The sequence below is a fragment of the Gossypium raimondii genome, chromosome 5 (assembly GCF_025698545.1).
Source record: "Gossypium raimondii isolate GPD5lz chromosome 5, ASM2569854v1, whole genome shotgun sequence".
In the NCBI taxonomy this organism is placed as follows: Eukaryota; Viridiplantae; Streptophyta; class Magnoliopsida; order Malvales; family Malvaceae; genus Gossypium; species Gossypium raimondii.
The window spans coordinates 53648758-53663643 of NC_068569.1; positions in this window are offsets into that span (position 1 = coordinate 53648758).

The following is a 14886-nucleotide window of genomic DNA, read 5'->3' on the forward strand; positions in this document are numbered from 1 at the left end:
ATTTCCTTAAAGACCTAAAGTTCACGCCCCAATGTGGAAAATAATTGCCAAGTTTAGGGACTAACTTGAACAAAAAAAGTTCAAGCCCCAACATGAGAGCAGTCACCTAATTTAAGCCTCAATGTGAGAATAATTGTCAAATTCAAAACCTAACTTAGATAATAAAAAAATTCATATCTCAATATATAAATAATTAATAAATTCAAACCCCAAATATTAATTTAACGCTTCTTGTCATAATCCGAGGGTCTAAAGGTGGAAGAATTAAGCTATGCTCAAAGTGCCCCAAAGCTATTAGGTTTTTCGGCTGCGGGGGAAGTTGATAATTTCTCTTCTTTTAGATATTGAGTGGTATCTGATTTCTTTATTATAGTTAAATTTTGATTTTAGTTTTTTGTGCTTATATAGTTTTATCTCTTTGTTTTTATAATATTTCAAATATTTTTATCTAAACGCTTCAGCTTAATAATTTTATTGTGTCTCGTGTGATAATAATTTGTTCATTTAATCTTTTAATATCTCATTTATAACTTAATCATGTATAAATTTGTGAATTCGATATTTGAATTGATGTCTTAATTATGTCATGTCAGTAAGTGTTTATATATCGGAAGATATAAATAATAAGAACTTTTTATATAGTGTAATTGACACATATAGCTATTTTAACCAAATTTATTGAGCAGATTAGTTTTAGACTGGATTAATTAAAGTCGAGTTAGATTCTGATTCGAGCCATTTATGTTTGCAAGAAAGACTTTTTCAAGTCACATCACCTTTGATTTAAATCACTTTAAAATATTTGTTCAAATTTCATTTATAATTTATATCATTTTCAGATCGAAGTTAAACCTATTTAAATTATCGACTTGTTTTTACGATGAAATCGAATAAAAAAGGACAAAATGCGAACATTAAGCAGGTGGGTCGTTTTCCAATTTCCATGGATGCCATACTGATATTAGGTTTAATTAAACTCACTTTCATGCACAAAAGGGAACCTACTAACATGCTTTTTAAACCTGTCTCGTTGTCTTGTCTGAAAACGCCTGCTTTCAATTTATCCATTCCTCCTTTCAAGCAATAATAAACCTAATCCAAAAGCTTAACAAATATTGCCTAAATCAAGTGCACTCAGAAACGACAATGCCAGTTTCTCTCCCATTCCCTTTGCATCTTCCAAAAACTCTTAGGGTAGTTCACATGGTGTAAGAAATCCATACAGCATCATTGAATGAGAGTTGATAAAAACTGATTGTGAATTCTATGTGCTGGTCTCACGGCCAGAGTGTTCATTGTCCCAGGTGTGGTCTACATTTGAGTTACGGCAGTCGCGTTGCTGTTATAGTCTTGCCCCCCCTCTTATAATTCACCAAAAAAAATTGATGATTGTAGTTTTTAGTTTATGTTAGTTTAGTTTTAATTTGAAACCATTTTGTTTTCTCGGAAAACAATAATAGTTCTAATTTAGTTTCTTTTCGTTTTTGTTTTTGGTTATATTCTTGCATATTTGCGAAATTTATCAAGGCAAGCGTGTTGCTAGATTTATCAGGAATCGTTATCGGGGAACTTTATCAGGATACATCAATGTAATAGTGAAAACAATATTGAACTCTAAGATGATGGAAAAGAGGATAGGTCATTTAAAACTTATTCTTCGTGTATTACGAATACGGTGAGATCTCTTGCGAACCTTTGACAATGACTAATCGATTTACCAAAGTTTGATTTGACAATGACAAGACGAAATTACAATTATTAATGATTGATCCCACACTATTAACTAATATTTATGGTTTGTGGTAATGAAAGCATCTTTTATTACAATACCAATTAGGATAAGCATGGTTTGGATTAGGGTTCTTGAAATTAAAAGCATGGATAACATATGTAGGACCAGCTTTGAAGGTTTTAAAATTAACCCCACACCACATTTGCATCCAAAATCACTTTAAATCTTTTTTTTTTTAGTTTACAAATTACAACTAACTACATTAAAATTATAAATAATATATATTTCAGTAATTATAACTAGAATAAATTCAATATAAAATATATTTAAATTGTAAATTAAAATAATTCGAACAAAGTTTATATATGATGGGACTTAAAACTCATAATAAATCGAAAGAGAATCTACGTTTATTTGAATATAAACAACACTACCAAAACCTTGTTGATCACTCTAAATCTTACATTATTTCAAACGTAAACAACTAAAGAATTATGTTCGGATATTATAAATAAAAATTTTCTTTTTGGGATTACTTTAGTCTCTAACCTTTAAATTTTAGTTAATTTATTTTTATTGGATGAAAAGTTATCGAACTATTAAAATTTTAACGATCTTGATGTGACAACTCACATATGATTCATGTGTACTTAAAAATTAAGAAAAAATCTTTTTTTAAAACTCAATAAATTTTAAAACGTATCGTAGAATGCTAATTGTTAAATCAACTTTTCTATCTAACAACAAAAATAATTAAAATTTAAAGATTAAAAGCGAAAATTATCTTTAAAAATTAAAGAAAAAATGATAAAATAAATATGATTAATGTATGCTTAAATAAAATAACAATCACAAAAGTAAAACAATATTTGTCCCATGAAAATTCATCATTTTCTTCTTATTTTTTCCCCTCACATGCATGTACCTGATTTGCGATGGTGCTTGCTAGTAAATGGCCAAACCAGAAGATACTTTTGTAGTTGGACAAAATCATTGCTGTACTTGAAACAGCTACAATTACTTCAACTGTCATTTATCAGACATAATTATATGTACAAACACTCCAAGACAACTGAGTTTTTGGGAATTTTCTTTTTGGCTGCAACTGATAATATTTCTCAATCCCCCCGTTAGGTATGCCGATAATCATTCTTGGTATTCCAATACCACCCACCAATCTCCGGGCCAACTCCATGTTCTACACAGTTCTCTTCCATCCATTCAAATCTTCCCTTACTTTTATAAGGGATGTAAATGGGATGCTTGTGTTTCTAAGCTACTCTGATTTCTATTCAAAAAGAGTTCAAATTCAATTCGATCATTGTTAAGTCAAGATCGAGTAGCTTGAGCTATAGAACAAGTTATGTTCGAGTATCTTAATTCTTGATTCAAACAACTCATGAGCCTAAACGAATTTTTACCCTTGATAGATATTCACTTAAAACCTCCCAAACCCTATTTTTGGTTATTTAAATATGACATTTGTACATGAAATGAGTTCGAACTTGAATATGTAAATAATGTAGATGAGCTTAATCAAATTGAGTTCAAACTTTGAGTCAAGCTTAAACTTTTATAATAGTATTGACTAAACTTGAGTTGAGTTTTAAGTAGTGAATGTTGAATCAAACTCAAGTTTCTTGTTGTGTGACGTTGGCTCAATTAGATAACTTCCCTCCTAGCGAGCAACGACAAAAATGACATCGAGATTAAAATTGAATCTTCTTATCATAAAATTTCGTAGAAAATAATCCTATTCATGTGTTGGATCATGATCCAATTTCAAAATATTGTTGTCTAGAATTGAATTTGACTTGGCCTAACTTGCCTCTATAGCTTGGTTCGTAAATTAAAAAATATTAATAATTTTTTTTATATTTTTTATTAATTGATTTGAATTCTAGTAGAATCTAGTCAGTTCAAGGTCAAACATATCCTATCCAAGGTCGGAGTTGGATGAGTGCTTGACCAATGAACATGTCTATTAAAAACCCTATGCATCAAGTTTAAAAGAGACTTTCATACTAAAAATGTGTTTGGATTGTGGTAAGATGAGAAAAAGTTAAGTAAAATAAGAAAAACCAAAGGCTGTTTTAATCTTATTTAGGTAGGATTTTTTTTTTTGTTTTATTTAATGAGAACTTACTACACCAAAAATTATTTTTCGTGACATTTTTAAGACATCATAATACAAAAACATCACAAAAAAAAAGTAGTTTTTGAGCTTCTGTGATGCTTTCAACGAAACATAAGAAAACGTCACGCATGAAAAGTAACAAAAAAAATTTTCGTGACGCTTTAAACATCACAAAATGTGCTCTTTTTGTGACACTTTTTAATGTCACTAAAAGTAAAAAAAAATTAAAAATCAAATTTTGTGACGCTTTAGAACATCAAAAAATGTGCTCTTTTTGTGACACTTTTTAACGTCACTAAAAGTAAAAATTCTCACTTACACTCCCACTGTTGATCAAGCAAAAACGTCTCCAAAAGTTTTCTATCTGGTGGCATTTAAAATGTCACGAAAGTTGAACAAAAAAAGTCATGAAAAGTTTGTTCATTTAGTGACTCAATTTCTTAAAATCATAGAGGAAAGAAAATGTATTTCTAAAATTATAAATGATATAAATGATCTTTTTTACACTTTTTACATTTTATTTTATTTTTAAATAGTATAATTAAAAAAAAGTTATAACACATCATTTACTTTCTTTTCTATTGATGAACTAAACAATAATTGTTGCAATTTATTGTATTTATATTTAATGCACTGATAATGTGTAATTTCATGCACTATCAATGAATAAGATAATGATATGTCATTAAAATGGTTTTAAATAAATTTTGTGTGACTTAATTTTTAATGATGTGTTAGCATCGTCTTCGTTGATAATGCATAAAATAGGCTTTTTTCCTTTTCTCTAGAATGTGTATGCTTTTGCTCTAGTGTCTGTGCATGTGATAGGTCATGCCGAGTCAAGGTGTCTCATGTCTTTCATTCCTTTCTAGTTAATATGGAATTTGGTTTCTAGAATTTACCTTTATTAGATAAAGAGAATGAAAAGTTATTGATCATAAAGGAGAGCACAATCGAAGAGGAAATAAACTACAACTTATGTCTAGTTGGCACATTCTTGGAGGAGCAGATGGTGAATCCAAAAGCAATGGAGAAGACTTTGTTGAGTAAATGGTGTCTAATTGAGGAATTATATCAAGGCTCTCAATGACAACCTCTATCTTATTCAATTTTATCATAAGTTTGATCTTAAGAAGAAGTTGGCCAGGGGCCATGGTCATTTGATAACTGCTTGTTGCTTGTACATCAATTGAAACAAGGTGAGAACCTCTTTCATGTTGATGTTCATTATGATGATTTTTGGGTCAGTTGTCATTGGGCTTTGACATTGTATCTCTAGCCAAAAATCTTGGAAATCTTATGGAACAATTCTTGGAATATGATGGTGCTAAAAAGAGAAATCAATGGGATAAATATATATGTGATTTAGAGTGAGGCTTGATATCCAAGAGCCTTTTATAGATGGAAAAAAGCTAAAGAAGTAAGGGAACAACTATTTAGAAGTGGCTGTCAGTTATGAAAGGATTCTAATAGTTTGTTATCTGTGCGGAAATGTCAATCATAATGAAGCTCATTGCCTAAAACTATTGACTATCTCAGAAGGGGAAGCTCAATAAGAATGGTTAAAAGAAACCAAGGAAGAAGTCAGGGCATAAAATCAAGCTGGAAAGAATCCTTGGAGGCGAGATTAGCAAGATTCTCAATTCCTCATTCAACTTTGAGTTTTTAGGAAATATAAAGTTTGAGTCCTGCAGAGGACAAGGGCACAAGGATTGAAAACAAAATGGCCATTTTAAAAAAAATTAACAAGTTTAAATTGACCAACACATGAATAGAGTTTTTTATGGATATTGAGACAGAGAAAGGCTTTGGAGAAAATTCTTCAATATCCAAAATGAAACAAAAGGGCTATGCAACCAAGGAGGATATAATAATGCAAATAAAAGAAAACAAAAAGAGGGTGTGAGTTCTTGTTGATTCCACTAATGATGGGAAACATAACAATGGAGGTGTTTCCTCTAAAATTTACCTTTGTTAGATAAAGAGAATGAAAAGTTATTGATCATAAAGGAGAGCACGACCGAAGAGGAAATAAACTACTACTTATGTCTAGTTGGCACATTCTTAGAGGAGCATATGGTGAATCCAAAAGTAATGAATATGACTTTGTTGAGTAAATGGTGTCTAATTGAGGGTGAGGGCGTTTATATCAAGGCTCTCAATAACAATCTCTATCTTATTCAATTTTATAATAAGTTTGATCTTAAGAAGAAGTTGGTTGGGGCCATGATCATTTAATAACTTCTTGTCACTTGTACAACAATTGAAACAATATGAGAACCCCTTTCATGTTGATGTCCATTATGATGATTTTTGGCTTCAAATGCGTCAATTGTCATTGGGTTTTGACATTGTATCTCTAGCCAAAAATCTTGGAAATCTTATGGAACATGAAAAGAGAAATTAATGGGATAAATATATATGTGTGATTTAGAGTGAGGCTTGATATCCAAGAGCCTCTTATGAGATGGAAGATACTAAGGAAGCAAGAGAACGACTATTTAGAAGTGGCTTTCAGTTGTGAAAGGATTCTAATTGTTTATTATCTGTGTGGAAATGTCAGTAATAGTTAAGCTCATTGCTAAAACTATTGACTGTCTCAGAAGGGGAAGCTCAACAAGAATGGATAAAAGAAATCAAGGAAAAAGTCAGGGCATAAAATCAAGCCGGAAAGAATCCTTGGAGGTGAGATTAGCAAGATTCTCAATTCCCCATTCGACTTCAAGTTTCTAGGAAATATAAAGTTTGAGTCTTATAAAGGACCAAGGCACAAGGATTGAAAACAAAATGGCCATTTTCTGAAAGTAACAAGTTTAAATCGGCCAACACATGAGTGGAATTTTCTATGGATGTTGAGAAAGAGAAGGGCTTTGGAGAAAATTCTTCAATATCCAAAATGAAACAAAAGGGCTATGTAAACAAGGAGGATGTAATAATACAAATAAAAGAAAACAAGAAGAGGGTGTAAGTTCTTGTCGGTTCCACTAATGATGGGAGGCATAGCAATGGAGGTGTTTACTCTTTGTTGAATAATGATATTTTTACCGATAGTGTTATATCGACAAGTTCTACTCAGCAGGATTATCGAGCTCCATAATTTGCTTAGCTTGGAACTATTGAGGATTTTGCAACCTTCATGCAGTTATAACTTTTAAAGAGTCAGTTTGTTCTAATAAGCTAGATATTTTGTTCTTGATGGAAACACTTGTTTGTGAAAATAAAATTGATGAGGTTTAGGTCACTCTAGGAATGAATTTTTTTTGTTGGATCTGGTGTCCTGAGTGTAATATATTCATTTGTAAACTTGTAATTTTTTTATGAACAAATTAGTTAATAAAAAAAATTCATGGATTACATTAATATACTTTGTATAATGTTTAAACTAATACTAAGCGGTATTACATGGTCTGATCATAATACGGAAAGACAACTTGTATTAGTAGATGAACCTAAACATATCCTTAGTCTAATCGGAAATGAGCAAACCGTTTGAAAAACTAATATCTCGTTTATCAAGCCCAATTGGGGAGATGCTTTGTCTTGGGCATCAAAGTGGATGACTCCCAAAAGATAGAGACATAAATGTGACTGATTAGACTGATAGTACATCAGACTAGACCGAAGAAAAATAGATCTTTAATTTGTTTATGGATTTATTCACTTATGACGTTCAAAGTGTGGCATACCTTAATCCTAAGTGGATGACGGACTATGTATGCGTGACTCGTATACTTTGATGTAAGTAAAAGTTGAGTTTAAATAGGTAAGGAACCAAAAGTTGGTGTGTTGAGTATATGACTTCTGCAATATGTAGCATCATTTACAACAGTGGAATTCATAGCCCGATTGTTATCAAGTATTGTGATCAAGGCGTCATCCTATGTCAAAATTTCATACAAAGAGTAATTCAATATAAGCATATGCAATTTTTATTTCTAGTACTCCCCCTTACGAGGTGCATATTCTTGAAACATCCTCCTCTTTTTAAGATATCAATTGTTATTACAAGAATAAGGCATGAAAATCACAATGGTACCATGCTTTTGGATATCAAACCTTATCAAAACCACAATGATACTAATCATGAAAAACGTAAGTAGGAGAAAAATATGAAACCATATTTTATTGAATGAACAAAGCATATAGCTAAACAAAAAACAATTTATTCAATAAACATATTTAGCATCACACATTATCACCATGTTGAACATAAAATTCTGTGAAGCATATGACATGACAATGGCATCCAATCAGTGATATAGTAATACAAGCGTACAATGAATACAAAAAAAAAAGTGTAATGTGAGGGAGATGATCATGACATATTAATATAAGTTTAAATAAAAGCATAAAATATGTCATGAAAAATGCAACTAAAGGATATGTCAATTCATAGCAAGATACCAATGACAGGAATCCTAAGTCCTAAACTTAAGTCTAATCCTAATCCTAGTTCTAAGTTTAGTTATAGTCTCTAAACTTAATTCTAAGTTAAATCCTAGATCTACTCCCAAATTGAATCTAAAAGTTTATCCTAATTTTAGTCCTAAAACTAGTCCTAAAGATTATTTCTAAGACTAATTCTAAGTCTATATGCTAATCCTAATCATAAATCAAATCCTAAGACTATACTATTCCTAAAATATGTACAAATACCTTATACATAACTTAAGGTAACATGGTAATTAGAGCTTAAGAAAATAGTTTAAAACTTTATACTCTATAAAATGACCATCAAAGGTTCAAAATAAGATAAAAGTACTTTCGATTACCTTGAATATTTTCAACAAGATTTAAGAATTAAAACAAAAGTGTTCAAGTGATATTATGGCCTTAATTTCAAGAAATTCAAAAGTTTGCCTTTAAATGTCACATCTTCTTGAAAAGTCAAATGATTCTTAATAAAGATTATTAAAATATAAAGTATTTTTAATTTAATTTAAAAATTTAAGCTAAGACACTCCCTAAGTATACACACAAATATGACTTGATCATACATCATTTATATGTACGTAGGAACTTAAAAAAAACCTAAAAACTAAGTATCGATACCTTACCGTCATGAAGAAAATGGCGTAGAAGTATCGATACCTCATAATAGATATTGATACCCTATAGCAAAAGTGCAGGAAAATGCAATTTAAACAAGCCTACACTCCTATGCAAATGTTCCTAAAGCCTATAGAAAGTATTTTAACATGTGTACAACATAAAACTTATATAAATAACAAAAAATAACAAAATAAACATGTTTGAATCAAAGAATCACTAGGTGAGTTCTTTGTGTAAGCAAAAAGTGATGCGAGTCTCAAGGCCCAATTTCAGACCCCTGGATGTGATGGGTTTACACTTCTTCAAGGCCCAACAACAAGCTCAAAGGCCAAGCAAATCAAACCAAGATTCGATCAAAGACAATATGTGAGGATGAATATTTTCGAAAAAACAATGAATGATACATGCACGAAATGAGTGAAATTTATTAAAGTAAATTCAACCAAGCTATCAATTTTCAAATTGAAAAGATTAGTCAACTTGCGACGAATTTTTGGATAGGATCCAATCATTTATGGGCTTAAATGTCTGTATAACGTTTGAAGATCTATCTTTTAACTTTAATACTCACTTTGAATAACTCGATTTCTAGTTCGAGAACTCCAATTATGACCATATTAGTGAAGACTATGCGAGTATAATTTCTGGACAGGATTATTACGAAAATTACAAGTTTCAAGCTTTTAATTAAAGTTTAAATCATATTGGGTTCAATTTTTAGGGTAAATTTTTATTATATATGAGCTCAATGTTGTATTTATTAGGTTTTATTATTTATTTATTCTGAATTTTAGAAATTGTTTGAGTATTTTAAGTTGTTTAGGAGTTTTATATGTTTTAGTCAAACAAGAAAGTTTAGTTTACAATTATTCTTATTTAGATTAATTAGAGTTCCAGATACTTTAGAGTTTTATTTGAATGTACTTAGCTAGTCTATATAAAGGCTTCTTCATTGTTCATTAATAACACAATTGTTTTCATTAATAAAGTTTTTAACTCTGAGGTTTAGTTTCTTTTTAGAAGTAGTTTTCTTCTCGATTTTCTTCTAGGCGTTGTGGGAATTCATTCTTCACCCTTCAATTTGTCAAAGGTTATTAACTGAGCTTGTTGGTATTTATATCTCAAAGTGTCCAATTAGACACTTATCCTTCTATCCATCATATCCATCGGTTTACTCGTTTCATCTTCCACTTTATTTTAATCTATCTTTTCTTTATTTAGTTATTATTTTGAATATTTATTTTAATTTTTAAATTTCTTATTTCTATTATTTTCTTTATTTTTTCTAAAACTATTTGGTTCCTTGCAAGCTAATTACTATGTAATGACTGACCCTCTCTCATTAATAATAATAATTAATTAATTAATTTGACTTATTAATTATTTGCAACCCACATCAAAAGTTGTCCAATTAAGGGATATTAATAGGATTGAAGGGACTATTTTGAGAAAAGTAAAGAAAAGAAAAGTTTGTCAAATTATATTGTAATTGCAATCATTTCTATGTTTTATTATAATGAATCAAAGCAGTATTTTAATTTTCTTTATTTTTTCTTCTACCTTAGAAATGATTGCAATTACATTAGATTTCACAAAATTAATTAACATTTTTTTAGTAAAACAACATGCAATAATCATTGAATTGATGCTTCAAAAAAGGGCAAATAACAACATTTAATCCCCAACAACTTTTACAAATTTAGAATAATAATCAACTTTACATTGCATGCTTATGTGTTCCATTTATGAGACATCTTCGTAAATATTCTTTCCTTTTTCACATCAATAATAAAATTAAATAAATATAAAATGTTCATGGCTCGACGCCCGCTTCGTCTGAAATTTGAGAAGGTATAGACAAAAATTTTAGGCCCAAAAAATGAGTTTGGGTAAAAAAAAATTAGGTCCGTTTAAAATATGAGTTGAGCTTGAGCTTGAACATTCAAGGCCCGAGCCCGGCCTGACCCGTTTTAAAGTTTATAATACTTTATATTATATTTTTTATATATAGTATGTAATTTAGAACATATTAAAAAAAACTTATACTAAATATATAATACTACTCTAATATCAACATTAAAATAATGTTAAGATTACTATATAAAACTTTCAATAAATAAAAATATATATAATTATTAAACATTAAAATAATATAATATAAATTTAAAAATAATATGGTCGGGCCTAAAATAGACTTGGGTTAGTTTTTTACAAATATGAACGGGTTTAAGTAAAATTTTAAACCCATATTTCAGGTCGAGCTGAGCTTAGCCAAGCATAAAATATATTAATATTATACTTTGATCCGGCCCGGCCCAGCCCAGCCATGAGCACTTCTAATTACAATTATAAATATAAATAATATAGATTCGAATAACTATAATTAAAATCAAGCATTATGAAAACATAATGAATTGACAATCGAAATGTTTTCCGACTTAAATAATAATAAATTTAGACAGAATTCACACCTAGGAATTTTCATGTCATAAACATTATTGGAAATGTTAAAAATGTTAATTTTTTTAAAAAAATGAAATGATAATTAGAGTGAGATAAATCAAATGGGTCCACATGTTTGCAAAAATAGGTCCCATTTAGAACATAAATCAAGGGAAAGAAAGAAGCAATAAAGTTCAAAATCTCGCCGGGATTAATTGCTTTTTTAATCCTTGGGGGGACAAAAATTATGAAACTTTTTCTTAAAATTGGTCACGAGACGAGACACTGGTGACCTATTTCATTCAAGTGCTTCCATTCATAAATAATTATCTTCCTATGATAAAAAGCTTTTAAATATTATATAAATATATTAAATTTATATGAAACACAATTAAGATATAAAATTTGATTATGATAGTAATAAATATGTTTATAAAAAATTTATATAAATAATAAATGAGACTTTGATTCAATGGTTAAAGTATAAATTTTAAATACTATAGAGGACTGAATTCAAATCTTATTATACTGGTAGATTTGTTCATGAGATGAGTCACCTGGCCCGTCCGAAAAGTAGAAAGATTTTGGCAAAAATATAGGTTCAAAAAATGGGTTTGAACAAAAAAAAATAAGGCTTGTTTTTTAAATGGATCGGGCATTGGGTAAGTTTTTTTTGTATGGGTCCAAACCGAATTTGCAAAAAAAAAAATTGGTGTTATTTTTCTACTATTTTGCCACTGTTTTTTTTCATTGCTTTGCTACAATTTCACTATTATATTGCTACTATTTTGTTATTATTATTTGGATATTGTATTACTCTTGTTTTATTATTAATTTTGCTACTATTTTACAGATATTTACTTACTAAGTTGCACTTATCTTAGTGTTATTTAAGTATATATTTTTTTTAATTTTTTTCTCATTTTTTTGGGAAACATTTATTTTAATGTTTTAATGTATTATATTTTAAATTTATTTTTATATAAAAAATTTTAATGCGGGCGATCATCGAATCGAATTCCCATTAACCCAACCCATGGACAACTCTATACACTGGTATATTTTTCTATGTAAAATATATAAAATGACAATAACACCCTCAAAATAGTACAATTTATTTTGTTATTATCAAACTAAATTGGTACCCAGTTAACTCATAACACTAGCTTGATCAAGTATAAAATATACCTTAATATACAAGTAAATTTCCCAAAAATATCGTTTTTTTAAATAAAATTACAAATTACTTGATTAGGCTTTTTTTTTTTGAAAAATTACAAGATTAAGTAGAAATAACATTTCTAGCTATAAGCGTTTTCAATGTATTGATAGAAAAACGCTTCCAGTTGGAAACACTTTCTGCCCCCAATATCTATTTTTTTTTTAATTTGGTGTCACCTCTTGTGAAAATAAACTTTACAAAAACAAGTTTTTATATAGATCTCAAGTCTCATTTCTCTTATTTTTTTAAGCGATGTGGGATATGGGTCTATATAGACTCATAATCCATTTGTAGTTTGTTCCTAAACAGTGTGAAATTATTTACTTTTTTAAATTAACAACATATTATTAAAAGCTACACTTAATCTTTAAAAATTAATGGCAAAATTTTGTACATCGTTAAACTCTAACAAAATAAAATATTATTATTCGATTTTCTTTTACAACTTTTTCCCATTCCTAATTGTTTTTGCTTTTGTGACAAGATTAGTGGGCCACGTTAACCGTTGGAATTAGGTGAATGCATAATTACTTATATGCCCTTGTAAAATAAAAGAATTTTGAAATATTAATGGGTGGTTTTGGCACTATCTTTATTTATTAATCTTTTAGGAAAGCACTAGTTTTAATTTCCTAGATATCAAATTTATCTAAAAGAAAATAAAATATATTTTCTTATTTTATAATTGATAATCATAAAAAAAAATACAATTTTCGTCATTTTAATCTAAATGATTAACTTGAGTAGTCGATTGAGTCTTAGCTCAATTAGCATTAACATTGTTGCCAATGAGGAGAATATGGGTTCAAGTGCGATGAAACGCATTATCCTACTATTTATGAGTTATACCCAGGACATAAATTATTTTATAGAAAGTCAAAAGAATATCCATACAATTTCTCATTATAAGATTCAAACTTTTAATTATTTGAACTTCCTCCAAAGTCCTCATTAACAAACTTTTGACTTATAAAATACCTAATCATGCTATAATTTGTAGTCATCAACCTAATTACTTTAAATTATAAAATAAGCTTTCATCATTTAAACTTAAAAATATCAAAATAAGAAAAGAAATTCTCAAACCACAAAATTTGTTTCCTCTTTACATCAAATCAGTACTATTTATTAAGTGTTTTATTAAATTAGCATCACTCTCAATCGGATCATTAATTCGGTTAAGAAATTACATAATAAATACTTTTCTGAAATTAAAATAAGTTATATTATTCGAGGGTAATTTAGTCTTTTATTTAAAATAATAATAAAAATATGCATATGGTGAGATTTTAGTTGGTGTTACAAGTTAACTCGATATTGATTCAAGATTGATGACAACACTATGATAAACAATTTTAATCTATTTTTTTCATGTGTTATTAGTAATTAGTTTCAAACCATACGTTTAATTATTTATTGTATATTATTTTAAACACACATTGGTGTTCTAAATTTGTGGTTCCCACACGCATACAGATGTAATAGGATTTCTAGTATTTGTAAGAATTTTTTTTTTAAAAATAATTAAATTTCGGTTGAAATGACAAAGTAAGGTTTTGAAAATTTTGCCGTCTGGAGTTTAAGTCGATCTATATTTTTAATTGATATGGTAAAAATGTTTATGAAATTTTTAGTTACTCAATTTTATTTGATTTAAGAATTAATCACTATTTTAAAAAATTATAAATAAATAAATAAATTATTAAATTATTAAATATTAGTTGCTACCTTCCCAAAATAGATGTGACCAAACTTCATAAGGGCATAAATATTAACATGGTTCATTAATTTGTGATCCAACAACATCCAAGTTGGGGATTAACTATCATATTAATTTATGTAAATCAATGCTTAAATGAGTGAGTAAATTAATTGTTGTGGTTGGATTAGAAGTTAAATTAATTTTTGATAATTTAAAGGAAATATTATTAAAGGGTCTACTGAAAATTAAAAAAAAAAGTTAAAGTATAAATATGGGTAATTAAATTTAAATTTACCTATCTACCTACCACACTGTAATATTAAAATGGAAGTTGTATTAATGGTTGTAATTCTGATTTGATCAGGAGAATTCATCAGTGGTTGATGCGGATTGATCATTGACACATTTGGCACATCTCTGGAGAGGATAATTAGAATGGTGATAGACTAGTTAAACTAGCTCAACATATAACATATGATTTATGCTTGTACGAGGTCTTCCCGTTAAGGGGGATAGTAAAGAGGTGAGTAAGCCTTTTTGTTCATGGACGCAAACGTTTTGCATTCTAAGCTAACCAAATAATGGACCATGATTTGGAT